This window comes from Misgurnus anguillicaudatus, chromosome 13 (genome assembly GCF_027580225.2).
Source record: "Misgurnus anguillicaudatus chromosome 13, ASM2758022v2, whole genome shotgun sequence".
NCBI classification, from domain to species: Eukaryota; Metazoa; Chordata; class Actinopteri; order Cypriniformes; family Cobitidae; genus Misgurnus; species Misgurnus anguillicaudatus.
Genome location: NC_073349.2, coordinates 25,827,633 through 25,844,235, shown reverse-complemented (window position 1 = coordinate 25,844,235; position 16,603 = coordinate 25,827,633).

The following is a 16,603-nucleotide window of genomic DNA, read 5'->3' as shown; positions in this document are numbered from 1 at the left end:
AAAATGTTAGGATCACATAGCTACAGGCAGGGTTGCCAAATCTGTGGTTTGTCCACGGAATTAGGCAACTTTTAAACAGTTTCCATGTAGTCATAGTACCCCAGCTGTCACGGAAAAGTTGTGTTATAGTCACGAAAAATGTGATTAAAATGAACACTGTGCCTTACATGGCACACCCCCTCCCATGCACGTGAGGCTGCATAAACGTCATTGTAACTTTGAAGCATTAAATCTTCAAAATATATGGTCATGCGGCACATCGTTGGAAAGCTTAGACTTTAGGGATTCCATTAAGCGCACACACAAAGCATCATATGATTTATAGCAGTCATAAAACTGTAATCTAGTTGTTAGTTACTTGAACCAGGCGGCGCTTTAGGATATTTACTTACCTTCAAAATCTTCCCTTTATCCGCTTCGGTGAAATTGTCCAAAACAAATTGTTCATAAATCCCCAAAAGTTCAAGGAAATGGAATATCCAAGCCTTTTAATCCAAAACGATTTGTTCATCTCACAAACTTGATGTTTCTAACCGAATTACGATATAATTACTGTATACAATTAGTTCACTAACGGACATTCGTTCGAATCTCACTTTTCATTCATGATTTATAATGAATATATTCGGATGTTACGTTTATTGTGCAACGTCTGACGAAGAAATACGCCCCCTTGTGGAATTTCAACCATTCCATAAGAGGCTACTTTATTTGTGTCCATGGCACGAAATTCACGAAATTCAAATGTCTTTGTCTTGTCACTCGCACAAATTTCTGTAAATAGTTTTTCATGCCCGTGCCACGACTTTTCTTTATGTATCATTTTATGTATTGTTTTCTAATTTATTTTTTATTTTTAAAGGGACATTCCACTTTTTTCCAACTCCCCTAGAGTTAAACATTTGATTCTTACCATTTTCCATCCATTCAGCTAATCTTCGGGTCTGGCGCTACCACTTTTAGCATAGCTTAGCACAATCCATTGAATCTGATTAGACCATTAGCATCGCGCTAAAAAATAACCAAAAAGTTTTGATATTTTTCCTATTTTCCTAAGAATCAAATGTTTAACTCTAGGGGAGCTGGAAAATAAGCATATTTTCAAAAAAAGTGGAATGTCCCTTTAAATCATTTTCGCTTGGGGTTGGGGTTAGATTTGGGGTTTGGGTTCGGATCTACTTTCATGTATTGGTTTCTACATGTTTTTCTTCCGCTTTTAAAATTATTCTCGCCTGGAGTTGGGGTTTGGGTTAGGATGTCTAAACACATAACAGAGGGTGATTCTAACCCCTACCCTAAGCGACAATGGTAAGAAAATAGGAAAAAACAATACATAAAATGAAATGAAAAAGAAGGTCATGCAAAGGGCACAGAAAACTATTTATAGAAATAAACCACCTAAAACCAGCTTATGCTGGTCTTATCTAGATTTTTCCTAGTGGTATATTTTATATAAGGGTATTTCCCCAGTGACAGCTGGGGTATATTTTGGCCATTTTGTCAGTGCACAGGTTGAATGTGGAAGTTTATCTTATTCGTAATTATTTTATTTTTAAAAACATATTATGATTTATGATTACTAGTATACAGTGTTATGCATAACAGTAATTGTAAAACGTGTTGTTTTTTAGGTATAAGAGTATAGTGTATAGGGCAGAGTTGTTGGGCTAGTTTTTATTGACTTTTGCATGGGAGGGTTTTCTTACACAAACCTGGCAACCCTGCCCTTAGTCACTATTCTGTCACTCCTGCTGTACATAAATAGTGATTTATTTGTTTTGGATAGTGAACTATTCCTTTAACTTCTCAACTGCATATGCTGTGTGTGTGTGTGTGTGTGTGTGTGTGTGTGTGTGTGTGTGTGTGTGTGTGTGTGTGTGTGTGTGTGTGTGTGTCATCTCCAGTTTCTCTGAGGGAGTCACTCGGACACACTCGGCATGATGATGGGAAACGTTGCGTTTGCATCACATGACTGAATAAAAGTGTGATGCAGTCAACGTTGGGGATGCTGGGAAAGCAGAGAGAGCTGATTAGCTCTTAGCGGCTGCAGAATGGCGTGACTGCCCTACTGTGCTGATAGACTTCAAATAAAGCATCCCACAAGCGATCAATAGCTGTGATACATTTACAGTAAACCATGTGGGTCTAAAGGCGCAAAGACAGAGAGTGCACAGAGAGGCATGCTGACAGATCTATCTATCTATCTATCTATCTATCTATCTATCTATCTATCTATCTATCTATCTATCTATCTATCTATCTATCTATCTATCTATCTATCTATCTATCTATCTATCTATCTATCTATCTATCTATCTATCTATGAGAGAGAGAGAGAGAGAGAGAGAGAGAGAGAGAGAGAGAGAGAGAGAGGTGAAAGGTAAATATGTTCATTCATAATATTGAGTCTGCTGGTTCTCATCAGTATGTGAGGTTATTGCAAACTCTGCCAGGCCTAGATGATGGAAAGCAGATACACTTGGACACAATTTTGCCCAAAGCAGATGTCGTAAACATTTATGTAAATCTGAAGCAATCTTACGTAAGACAAAATCATTACAATTCAGAGTATGGGTATGGTGTGTTTACGGTTAAGTACTATAGGTGAAAAAGTCATTCTTTGTATTTTTATTCTGATCTCACAGAGATTTGTACATATTTTACGAGTTGCTAATTCGTGTGCAGTGTTGGGGGTAACGCATTACAAGTAACGTGCATTACGTAATAATATTACTTTTCTGAAGTAACGAGGAAAGTAACGTATTACTTTATAAACGTGCACATTAATATTTGAGTTACTTTTTTAAAAAAGTAATGCAAGTTACTTTTTTAGTTTAATTAATTTGAAATTATACTGAATTAAACCAAACGTAGCCACATTATCCACTCTATGCGTACACACCTGTGTGGAAACAGTTTGAGTCAGAAACCGAGATGGCAGGCCAGAGCTCGACATTATTGTGATGAGCAATTTCTGAATGCAGAACTTTTCAGTCATAAAAACACCTGCAAGGCCTGAAAAAGATCAAGCCTCAGCCAAGAAAAAGTAACGCAAACGTTACTAAAAAGTAACGTAAGAATTACTTTCCATGAAAAGTAACTAAGTAACGAAATTAGTTACTTTTTTGGGGAGTAACTTGATATTGTAATGTATTACTTTTAAAAATAACTTTCCCCAACACTGTATCGTGTATAACTGTAAAAAGTGAATTGTACAAAAACGTAACATTTTTATATAAAAAAAATATAATATAATAAAATCCCACCCCGTAAACAAGCACACAAATGTGGTCGTACGAATTAGCCACATAAAACATGTATATACGAATTGCCATGAGATTGCATTTCTTGCAGTTTATCATAAGGCATCAACATTTTAATTGTCCTATTAATGTAGCTTTACCAAACATTGTATTAAAATAAATTCAAAAAAGGCCCCCATGCTAAATGCATAAATGTCCTTAAACTAAAACTTTGGTTGATCTGGGTTGTGTTTCAATCACATTGATTTTTATTACAAGCTCCAATGGGTTATTACACATACTTATGTGTGTTGTATATACCAAGAACGTTATTGACCTCTGTGATAAAAAAAATATTGGATTTTGGGAGCCCAGCGAGTCTGAAGGTGACTATGTCTCATGTTTCATCCTTTTTGTCCTTTTGCTCTCCTGAAGTTAAACGTTATTTAGACTTTATTATTTGGGAGAGGCCATATAAAGATTTATTCTCTTTTTGGGAGGAAGAAAAAGAACATTCCAAAACCGAACAAATATGGACCACTCACTTTTCTTAGGTTGTTGCTTTGGCCCGAAGCCAGCAAAGTTTTTATCAGAAAAGCATGTGGTCAGAAATGAAATGGGCGTGTGAAGAATCACAAATTATTTTAGACAGCGGTGAGTTTTGCCGAAGCCCTCCTGCTTCTCGGATATTCTCCTGAGAAAAGCACAACAGAAACCTCAAAACAAAACCTCAATATCTGTGGTCAGATGGTGTGTAATCAAAAGTGTGAGATTTCAATATGAACATTTCAAATAAGTTTGCAAACTCATCCACAACATTTAGTCTTTAAACAAGATTTTTGTCTGGGAAATGTCCTCTATTATCCAACAGATGGAAAGGGATGATGTGGGTGTGTCTGTCTGTTTTCTAAGATCTGACCACTCAACGGCCTACAGTTTGACCTTTATTCCTACTCCCCATCATCTAATCTCTTTTTCTGTCCTGTTTCATGCTAAAATGGCTTTCCCTCCTCCATGCAGCATTATTAAAGACTGAATATCATTGTGTAGGCTGACTGCATATATGATATCTTTGAGGAGACACTTGGGTGGGTGTCTGCATTTGCACTTTAAAGGTTTAGGATGGGACACTAATTACACCCCTTTGGTTCAATAACACACACAGACGCAGTTTTTTTGTTGGACCCAGATAACCTTAATACACTCGGATGAGGAAATATTGAATGGAAAGCAAGAAAATGCTCTAAAGGGTTTTTGTACCTTTTTTTCTGACAATAGATGCTAAAGGTTCTTTATGACTTTCCCAAAATTTTGGTCAATATACTGTACAATAAAACTACAGAAATGTAACTTTATCTGCACAAATGATATTTCAGCACAATCTCACAGGAATTGCATATATTATGTATTGTACATATTTTACGAGGTGCCTAATTCGTAATAATTTGTACGACCAAATGCAAACGTTTTTGTACAATTTGCTATCACCCCTGTGATGTTGGGGTCAGGGGTGGGGTTTCATTATTGTTTTTTTATAATAATTGTACACATAATTCACATAATTCATACAATAATTCACACATAATAATTCATACAAAAAATAGCCAAATCATAAAATACGTACAAATTTCTCAGAGATCATATTTTTAAGCTTAAAGCACTAGTTTTCACATCATTTTACACTATTACATTACTACACAGCATACCTATGGCAGTGTGCGTTTACTACGCTAAAACTATCTAGTGATTACAGAGGAATCCAAGATGGTGGCATTAACACAAGCTAGTTATTATAGTTTATAACATTTTAAATATGGATATTTTTCTTACAAAATCGCATCGATTACCTCCAGAACGCCTGTATTTATTCCTCTGGAGCTGTTTTGGTTATACTTTTGTGAAGGATGGATGCAAATTCTTTGGACTTGAAGGTTTCTACGCTGTACAAAGTGAAAAGTTGGTTTAACTTAAAAAGTTACTTAAATTAGTACATTTATTCAACTTAAAGGAAAACACCACCGTTTTTCAATATTTTACTATGTTCTTACCTCAACTTAGACGAATTAATACATACCTATCTTTTATCAATGAGTGCACTTAATTTTTGTACAGCACATCGTGAATGTGTTAGCATTTAGCCTAGCCCCATTCATTCTTTAGGATCCAAAACAGGGATGAATTTAGAAGCCACTAAACACTTTCACGTTGTCCCTATTTAAAAACTGTTACAGGAGTGGTTACACGAGTAAGTATGGGGCATGAAATAAAATGTGACGATTTTTAAGCATAAAAAAATGATAACTATATTGTATGGTGGAAAAGCACTTATTTTGCAGCACTTCAACCTCGGCGTGCAGTAATATAGTCACTCCTGACTACTCCTCCTCTTGCTCAAACTTCTGTCAATATTACTGCCAATGAGGTTGATGTGTGCTGCAAACTAAGTGCTCTTCCTCCATACAATATAGTTCTTATTTTCTTCTGCTTAAAAAATCTTCACGTTTTATTTTGTGCCACCCTACTCACTCGTGTAACTACTCATGTAACAGTCTTTAAATAGGGAAAATGTGAAAGTGTTTGGTGGCTTCCAAAATCATCCCTGTTTGGATCCTAAGGAATGAATGGGGCTAGGCTAAATGCTAACACATTTGCGACGCGCTGGACAAAGATTAAGTGTATGCATTGAAAAAAGATAGGTATGTATTAATTAGTCTAAGTTGAGGTAAGAAAATAGTAAAATAGTGAAAAGCGGTGGTGTTTTTTCATCTAAAGTGAAAGTGAAATTTTAAGTTTAAAAAAACTTTTAGGTGTTACCAACTGAAGTATTTTTTTTTTAAGTTCCAACTTTTCACTTTTTACAGTGTAATTGTTATAAAGCTTGGAAGAGCTTACACATTTTCTAAAATAACTAAAAATGTGTTTGTCTGAAAAAATTATGGACTTACATTTCTTGGATATCTTCAGGGTGAGTAAATCATGTGGTAATTTTTATTTTTGGCCAAACTATCCCTTTAAGGCCATTTTTTTTTGCCTGTCACCTAGTGTGTGATCAAACAATGTCGATGTTTAGATTTCATCTCATATTTCTTTAGATATGAGCTTTCAGTGATCTCTAAATCATTTTACTGCCCAAAAGTTATCAATACCATATGAGGTAATGTTTTGCTCTTAAAGGAGCACACTGAAAATAACTCTTTTAAACAAAATGTTACCTTTCCATAAACACATTTCCATCGTAATTGTAAATAAGTCGATAAATCATACGCTATTGATCTAATCAAATCTAAACTGATGACATTTTCAGTAGCTCCCCATTTGATTGGTCAGTCAATTTGTTTAACAATGACTTCATACTTTGCTGACACAATTCGGAGCTGAGATACCACACAAAGTCAATGTGCATATGTTATACAGACACAAGGTCTGTATAATATCTTCATCACTCATGAACATATTGTACTGTGGTTTATGGGAATGGCTGTGTTATAGTTTGTTATGACAGATGCAAGCTGTGTTGATGCAAAAACAAAACAATATGTTTAATTAATCTAAAACCAGGGGTGGAAACTTAAACAATGGCTCGGGAAGTGGTGTAAATGTAAAGAGAGGATTAAAAATGCATAAAAAAAGATGAAGTAATGCCAAAATATGCTGGGTTTCATCTGAAGAATGAATCAGATCACAATATTTTGTGTTTCTCTGAGAAATGTAGCCAGTGCATGCATGCATAAATACATTAAGTTTGTAAAGAATACTTTATACTATATTTTTCAAACCCCAGGTGTCTGTTTTGTTGTTGATGAGACAATGGGACCATATAGTGTATGAGATCATACAGTAGTGTGTGTCTTCCTTTTATAGTTTGAAGGCTCATGATGTCATCACACATCAGACTGTTTTCTATGTCATCATTAAACCTTCAGAGGTCATTACATAAAGCCAGTGTGTGGTAAGAAGTTACCTCACATTCCTGAGTCACCGGCTGACAAATCGGATAAGTTTGCAGTAAGAGAAATCAATCAATAGTCCTCTCCTGCAATTCATATTTGTGCATACCGTATAACATTAGAATTTTGTAAGCAACGCAAGACCTCAATACATGTGTATTTTTAGCATGCTCAGTTGCGATAATAAGAAACAAACTGTCTAAATTACAAAGAATTGTGCATGCTTGTACTTGTGAGTCTTTTGTGTGTTTATTTGTGTCTGTTTGCCTGAGTACTGTGTGATTGAGAAGATATACTGACTGCTGTCAGATGATGAGTGACAGAGTTTGTCCTGGCCTGCAGATATTTATAAAAGTTGCAGCTTTATCAACTGTAGTTTTAACCAATAATGTCATCTGATTGCTAACATCTGTGGATAAGCTCACAGTGGCAGTCGGACTGATCAAACACATTAAAACCAGAGACTAAATAATCTCAAACACATGGGTGTGTAAATTATCATCATTGTTAATTTAATAAGTCTCTTATCTGATATATTGTGGGACTATATTCCCTATATTAAGACTGTTCTGTAAAAAAAATGCAGCATTTTTGTCAAATTAATACAAATTTATGTTACTTTAACTTTAAAAAATAAGTTATACAATTTCAAATTTATTTATAAGTATTGCTAACTTTTTTAAGCCAAAACTTAAAATAGTAGGTTGAATTGAAGTTGTTATAACTTGCATTTTTTTACAGTGTGGGCATTATATTTAATATTTACTCTACTGTATAGATGGTTTTAGCAGTAACAACATAAACAAGCGGCTTTTATGGAAAACACGTAACCTCCGGTAAACTTAGCTAAGAATAAATAACAACAAAGTACTTTTAAAGATGTTTATTTATATAACAAGCAACACGTAGAACAAATATTTTTATGTTACTTTAACTTAATTTTTTTTATTATAAAATTTCAACTTTATTTATAAGTATTGCCAACTTTTTTAAGCCACACTTAAAATAGTAGGTTGAATTGAAGTTGTTTTAACTTGCATTTTTTTACACTGTAGGCATTATATTTATTATTTACTCTATAGACGGTTTTAGCAGTAACAACATAAACAAGCTGCTTTTATGGAAAACACGTAACCTCCAGTAAACTTAGCTAAGAATAAATAACAACAAAGTACTTTTAAAGATGTTTATTTATATAACAAGCAACAAGTAGAACACATATTTTTATGTTACTTTAACTTAATTGTTTTTAATACATTCCAACTTTATTTATAAGTATTGCCAACTTTTTTAAGCCACACTTAAAATAGTAGGTTGAATTGAAGTTGTTTTAACTTGCATTTTTTTACACTGTAGGCATTATATTTATTATTTACTCTATAGACGGTTTTAGCAGTAACAACATAAACAAGCTGCTTTTATGGAAAACACGTAACCTCCAGTAAACTTAGCTAAGAATAAATAACAACAAAGTACTTTTAAAGATGTTTATTTATATAACAAGCAACACGTAGAACAAATATTTTTATGTTACTTTAACTTTAAAAAATTGTTATAAAATTTCAACTTTATTTATAAGTATTGCCAACTTTTTTAAGCCACACTTAAAATAGTAGGTTGAAATGAAGTTGTTTTAACTTGCATTTTTTTTACACCGTAGGCATTATTATTATTATTTACTCTACTGTATAGATGGTTTTAGCAGTAACAACATAAACAAGCGGCTTTCTTGGGAAACACATAACTTCCGGTAAACTTAGCTAGGAATAAATAACAACAAAGTACTTTTAAAGAAGTTTATTTATATAACAAGCAAATAAACAACACATAGATTACCTAGGAAACCAATACATTGTTATTCTTGACAAGGTATTTGTTCAAGAGTTCAGTTTAGCAACTAGTCAGACCATTAAACAAACAGAAACCGGAAGTAAAGATCAGACCAGAGGAATTTTTTCTCTGTCATAGTCTATGCAAAAGTTATTTTACTCAAACTGAAGGGAGGAATAATACCCTTTTTGTAAACAATTTCTGCCTAAAAACATTTGAAGTGTCCCCATTACCACATACAGTGGAATAAATGCAATTTCTTTATATAATTTTACTGTTTTTCTCAGTCGCTTTGGTGCATTTCTCACATCACTATTTACATTTGCACAACAGTTAATGCAGTTCTCAAAACAATTAGTACAAACTGCAAAACCTAGTTGATTTTGCTTTTCTAGGACTTCATGACAATATAATCTCATTGCAATTGGTACGGTTTTTTACAAGGTGGCTAATTTGTACTCATTTGTGCGACCACATTCATATGCACAGTAAAAAGTGCAAAATTGGATCAACTTAATTATTTGTATTACTTCAATTCGTAACATCTTAAAAAAATCAACTTACATTTTTAAGTTAAAATACTTTTAGTGAAAAATATAAGTTGAAAAAATGTAACATTTTTAGAAGTTACCAATTTTCACTTTTGACAGTGTGCTTTGCCTTGTGACGTTGGGGTTAGAGGCGGAGTTATCGGTGGGGTTTCATTATTGTTTTTTCCCCCCTAAAAATAATATGTTTGTGTATGATCACTTTGTATGAATTTTACGAATTGGCCAGCTTGTAAAATACATACAAATTCCCAGCAGATTACGCTGAAAAGGAGTATATGGTGTACAAACTGGTTGATGAAAATGATCAAACCTTTTATTTAATGATGGGATCCTTCGAATGATGTCACACTGTGCGACATTTGTATGACATTCGTTGAACCCACAATTGTATTTTTTAAGTTTAGAAATAAATATAACTACATCCTCTTTGTCTAACTGTATCTGAGGCAAATGTCAAATAGGTTTATGGGTTTGACTTAAAAAGCTGTGCGTGTTCAAAAAGAAAAGTCTGTGTGTAGTAAAGTTTTTTCTTCAGTCTTTGTTAATGCTGTTGCCTTGGTGATAAGGGAGGGTAGTCATTAATAACTAACAAGATGAAATGTGACAGCTAACTATATACGCATGAGATCTAACTTGGGGTGCAGACAGGACATTACGAATTGCTTCTTTCGTTTTACATCTCCCCAGTCAACGATGAAGATAATGATAATGTCAGAATGTCAGATATTCACTTCTATTTCTGTAACTCTTCTGTCTGCTTTACGGCTTTAATGAATGGAATTGTGAAGTAGGCCGCGGTCTGATGAAGTCTGATTGGATGAAATAGCGTGGGAGTAGAAAGCAAGCATCTGATTGGACGAAGCAAGACTCGGGAATGAACTAGATGGAGTGTTTGAAGGTGATGAATGACTTCAAAGATGTTCAGACATGAATACCGCACAGATGAATGATAAATGTTGCTGACATTGCACTGGGCTTGTATCGGCCACACTGCTTTTGTATGGTTAAAAGATATGTTACACAAAGCTGTGTTGATTTAACAGGCATTTAAATAAAACGCCTTTACAAACAGACCTGATAAAGTGAAAATGATGATTAAAATAAACTCGCTGCAAACTTAAAATGAATCATGTGCCAAATATGATGTCAAATTGGATTTGTTAAGTAAATAAGCTGGCCAGTGACATGACATCACACGGTTAAAGTATAAATTAAATGATAGTCTGATCCTTGGTTAGGTAAGTGACGTGTATAATTCAAATAAAAGACATAGCCTATAAGAAAATATCAGTTATGATATGATTAAGTATTGGTTTATACATTGTTTTTTTTTTATATTTTATGATTTTTTAATCATTGTTGCCTGGCATTAGGGTTAGAGTTAGGTTTGGGTGTCATTTTATGTAATCTAACCCTAAACCAAAGCAACAGAACTTGTTCTTCCTCAGAGGGCTCTGAAATTTTCTGACATAGAAGAAAAAAACTAACAAAACATTTGATCAATTTAAATAATTAATTTAATGTAATTAACTGTTTTGCAGCAATATGGACCCAACGCTGCATGACTTAACCCATTATTGTACTGTTTTCATTCAATTTTAGGTAATCTGTCTTTTGTATTAGTATATTATTATTATTATTATTATTATTATTATTATTATTATTATTATTGAATGACTGATTTTATTTCTCTAACACCTGGAGGAAACTTAAAAAAGCATTATGAACTGAAGAATATCCATCATAAAACTATTTGACAGAGTATTAACACTTAATGAAATTTTATTGACAAATTATATTTGAAGAGTTTCATTGCAAAATGAGATAACCACCGTTTTGTTAATTGTTCAGAAATCACGTTTTTTGGTTGTGCATTCCAATTCATTTCAATGCAACTGCAGTTGGTTTGTTTTGATTTAAACCTTCATAACTTAAAAAATACAGCGAAGTAGCACAATAAAACAAAATAATAACATGATAACATAATAATAAACATGTTTTGACAAAAATGTTAAAAAATGGATTTATCTCGTTTTGCAACGAAACTCTTCATTTGTACCACTGTAGTTGAGGTGAAGAAAAATATTCATGATGTTGTTTTAAAACTATATGACAGAGTATTAACACTTAATGACATTTTAATGACAAATTATATTTGTACCACTGTAATTGAGGTCAAGAGAAATATTTATGACACTGTTATAAAACTATATGACAGAGTATTAACATTTAATGACATTTTAATGACAAATTATATTTGTACCACTGTAGTTGAGATGAAGAAAAATATTAATGATGTTGTTTTAAAACTATATGACAGAGTATTAACACTTAATGACATTTTAATGACAAATTATATTTGTACCACTGTAGTTGAGGTCAAGAAAAATATTTATGACACTGTTATAAAACTATTTGACAGAGTATTAACATTTAATGACATTTTAATGACAAATTATATGTGTAGCACTGTAGTTGAGGTCAAGAAAAATATTTATGACATTGTTATAAAACTATTTGACAGAGTATTAACATTTAATGACATTTTAATGACAAATTATATGTGTACCACTGTAGTTGAGGTCAAGAAAAATATTTATGACACTGTTATAAAACTATTTGACAGAGTATTAACATTTAATGACATTTTAATGACAAATTATATTTGTACCACTGTAGTTGAGATGAAGAAAAATATTAATGATGTTGTTTTAAAACTATATGACAGAGTATTAACACTTAATGACATTTTAATGACAAATTATATTTGTACCACTGTAGTTGAGGTCAAGAAAAATATTTATGACACTGTTATAAAACTATTTGACAGAGTATTAACATTTAATGACATTTTAATGACAAATTATATGTGTAGCACTGTAGTTGAGGTCAAGAAAAATATTTATGACACTGTTATAAAACTATTTGACAGAGTATTAACATTTAATGACATTTTAATGACAAATTATATGTGTACCACTGTAGTTGAGGTCAAGAAAAATATTTATGACACTGTTATAAAACTATTTGACAGAGTATTAACATTTAATGACATTTTAATGACAAATTATATGTGTAGCACTGTAGTTGAGGTCAAGAAAAATATTTATGACACTGTTATAAAACTATTTGACAGAGTATTAACATTTAATGACATTTTAATGAAAAATTATATTTGTACCACTGTAGTTGAGATGAAGAAAAATATTCATGATGTTGTTTTAAAACTAAATGACAGAGTATTAACACTTAATGACATTTTAATGACAAATTATATTTGTACCACTGGTCAGAGGTCAGTTATGTTGGTAATATCTTGGTAATGTCAAGTTGTCATGACAAGTTATGATGTATTAGTTAATGTCAAGTTGTCATAACAAAGACATCTCAAGCAATGTCATCTTTGCATTAAAGATTACGTAGTTGAACGAATGACACTTGATGGCAGTTGTCATAAACGTGCATAAAATCTTCTTCATGTTCATAGCACGTGTGACGTCATGATTGTGAAGGTGTCATGTCAGTCTTATGCACACGCTATCAAGAAAAGTGTTGCCGCAATGACTTCCAATGACTTTCCAATGTCAATGACCTCTGTGCAAAAATAGTTTATCTACTAAAAGTAGCCTACAATGCTTTTATGATTTTCAAAAAAATAATAATAATAATGTTGACAAAATATTAGTTTGTATAAGTCTTCACTATTTTAGTAACAGGTGCAATTTCATCAAAGACAAAGACTGTTGCATCACTGTTGCAAGATAATTCATTTGTCATACGGATATGTGACCCTGTATGTGAAAACCCGGCTAAAGTCATTTTTGTGATTTACTGTTTTGTGATAAATACAAATTTTATTGACATCGTGGAAATGGTTTTATTTTTGACCCTGGTAACAAAATATGAACTTTTTATTACCTTTTAACCCCTTCAGACCCTGCATCCACTGGAAATCATGCTGATCAACCCATCAAAATATGGCACACTGATTAAACACTTGAAAATCAGGTTTGAAGGGGTTAAATCTGTAAAGTTGTAAACCCATTGGATTAAAATTATACTTATCAAGGCTCTGAGAATATGTTAATTTATGCTTTAATGATTCTGAAATAAAATTGCTATTTTGACTGTAAGGTCATTATCCTGCTTTAAAATCTTGTATTATTTGGTATAATACAATGTGTTCATGTGGTTTATGGTTCAAAAACACATTATTTTGGGGTTTGTACCTTTTGGATATCATTACCATGTACTAATACACACTTACACACCAAAGGAAACGTAAAAACGTGAATCGAACCATAGGGGCTCTTTAATAATCATCTTTTGGGCATGTTTTAGTTGAAAGGAAGAAACCGTGTAGGCCTACTTCAACATCATCTTCTCCCATGAAGTTTAATAATCAAAGATATTGTAGTCAGTGAGACGGGTGATGATCTTCACACCGGTAGATGGAGAATGTCAATGTAAGTCATAGTCTCACCATTAAGTCTAAAGGCACTGACACTTGTTGAGTGTTGAGAACATGACGTTAATAATTAGAGTTTTTTTAAGTTGGGCAGATCTGAGATCAGTTTTTTTGGTCCTGGCGAGCTGATCCTATGTCAGTGTAAATGTATTAAGAGTGGGCATCACAGCAATAAAAGTTTTAATTGTCTCACCTTGTTCTCATCTGGTGCTCATCAGGTAAAATCCTGACTGCTGTCACTTTACATGCCAGTTGTATTGACAGGCATGACGCAAGGAAGAAAACCTTACACTGGGTTATTTTTAAGCCAAGTTGGGTAAATATTGGACAGAACAGAAGGCTGGGTTAATATTTACCCAATGCTGGGTTATTATACCCCATGGTTGCATAACAACCCAACATTGGGTCACTTTTAACACAGCATGTGTTCTGTCCAATAGTTACCCATTATGGGTAAAAAAAATAACCCAGCCATTTTTAGAGTGTAGGCTGCAATAAAAAATAAAATACAAAATGAGAGTTCCCATATCCGAGTTTCCAAAATGGACCACAACTTGAATAAATAATGCAGATTGGAGTGTTATTGATTTCCTGTTCATTATTATTTACTGTTATTGTTATTTACTATTATGTGGTGATTATTTATAAATCATAGTAATGTTTATGATGATGCTCATGATGTTTGTTGATTGTGGAAATAGTTCAGGTTCATTAATTAATTTTGAAAATTTTCTGCAATATTAATTATTAAAGGTTTAAAATTTAAAGGTGCCGTAGAATGTAAATCTGTATTTACCTAAGCATAGATGAATAATAAGAGTTCTGTACATGGTAATGACATATCGTGAGCCTCAAACACGATTGTTTCTTCCTCATGTAAACCAATCTCAACATAACACTGACTGTTACGTTACAGTCAAGATGTCTGCCCCAATTTACACATTAAATTAAGTACAAATTTGTTTCAATGCTAAAAACAAAGTTGTGACTGCAGAGTTAGCGCTATATGCTAATTAATGTTAGCATATAGTTAATGCTAGCGTGTAGGCTAAAGTTCTACTATTCACATTACAGTTACGTTTTGTAGGTCCTGCTGAAAAAAAAAACACACAAACTTACCACTCAGAAACGTCCATGAACAATCTCCAAACAATTGATTATTCCTCAAATTCTGTATCTTTATCTGATAGATAGACTCAAACATTAAGGGGGCGTGCACACAAAACTTTTAAACGCGGCTGAAAATACCTGGAGGACGCCGAATGCCAGCTGTTTTTCAGCTGAGTGCAAGCTTTCTTCAGCCGAGCGCCTTGGTAGCTGTGATACTTGAGCTGTGAGTTGATTGGTTGTTGTGATACTTGTCCCGCCCCTTCTCCACTGTGATTAGATGGCCGTGTAAGAACTGACATTGACGAGCGGGGCTTTTCACCTAAGTTGAATCCCTTTCAACTCTTGACGGTCAGCGCTGAGTGTGCAAAAACCGTTGAGCGTCATCTTTCATTGAGGAAAAAAAACGCCAGCTTTTGGCTTATTTGAAAAAAGCTGAGCTTCCAATGGAAACAATTGAAAACATGCACTGGCCGCGGGCGTAAAAGCTTTGGTGTGCACGCCCCCCATAAGGTGCTTTGAGAGCTACCAGCTACTGAGTGACTGACAGCCAATCAGAGCAAAGCTCAACATTATTATTAATGACCTTTTTAAATAAGGTAATGTTTTTGAATAATTTTTGCACTTAATAAAGCAACATGCCTTCTATGTAAATATCAGAGAACAATTGAACATATTATTTCAATGCATTGAAATTGTTTACAGTTACATAAATTTAATCTACATACCAAAAACTACATAGACACAGGAATATATCATACACTCTAAAAATGGCTGGATTATTTCTGACCCATTTTGGGTAAATACTGGACATAAAACACCAATGGATTAAAATTGACCCAATGTTGGATTGTTTTAACCCAATTGCTGGTTCTTATAACCCATGTTTGCATAACAACAACCCAACATTGGGTTATTTTTAACCGAGCATTGGGGTGATTCTCACAAAACCATTGAAACACCACGGCACTAATGATTTTAGCTTTAAATGTGTAATATAGTAACATTAAAAAGCATCAGAATTAACACAATACTGTGTTCTACCTTGCACAATGTGTGATTTCAACATAAGAATTTATGATTGTAAATTTTATCTCATTTTCTGCTGAAATTCTCATTACCGCAATGTGTCCGGCTGTGTTTGAACATGCGTTATGTTGTAATTTAATCAAATTAACACAAAAATATTAAGAAAAAAAAATAAATGGATGTTTTGCTAGACTACTTTAGATGACAGAAAAAATATTTACTGAATATTCATGTATAATAATAATAATGAAGAAAAATTAGGAAAATGATGTGTCCATGCCTGATGTTCTCATCCTCCGCAACACTTTTTGAGAACAGTTTAAGCACACATACAGAATTTTAATAAAGTTTGATTTTGAGTGACCAAGCACATGGACCAGTTACTTCAAGATGGCTACCAGGTAAGATCATTTTTTACAGTTAATTTGA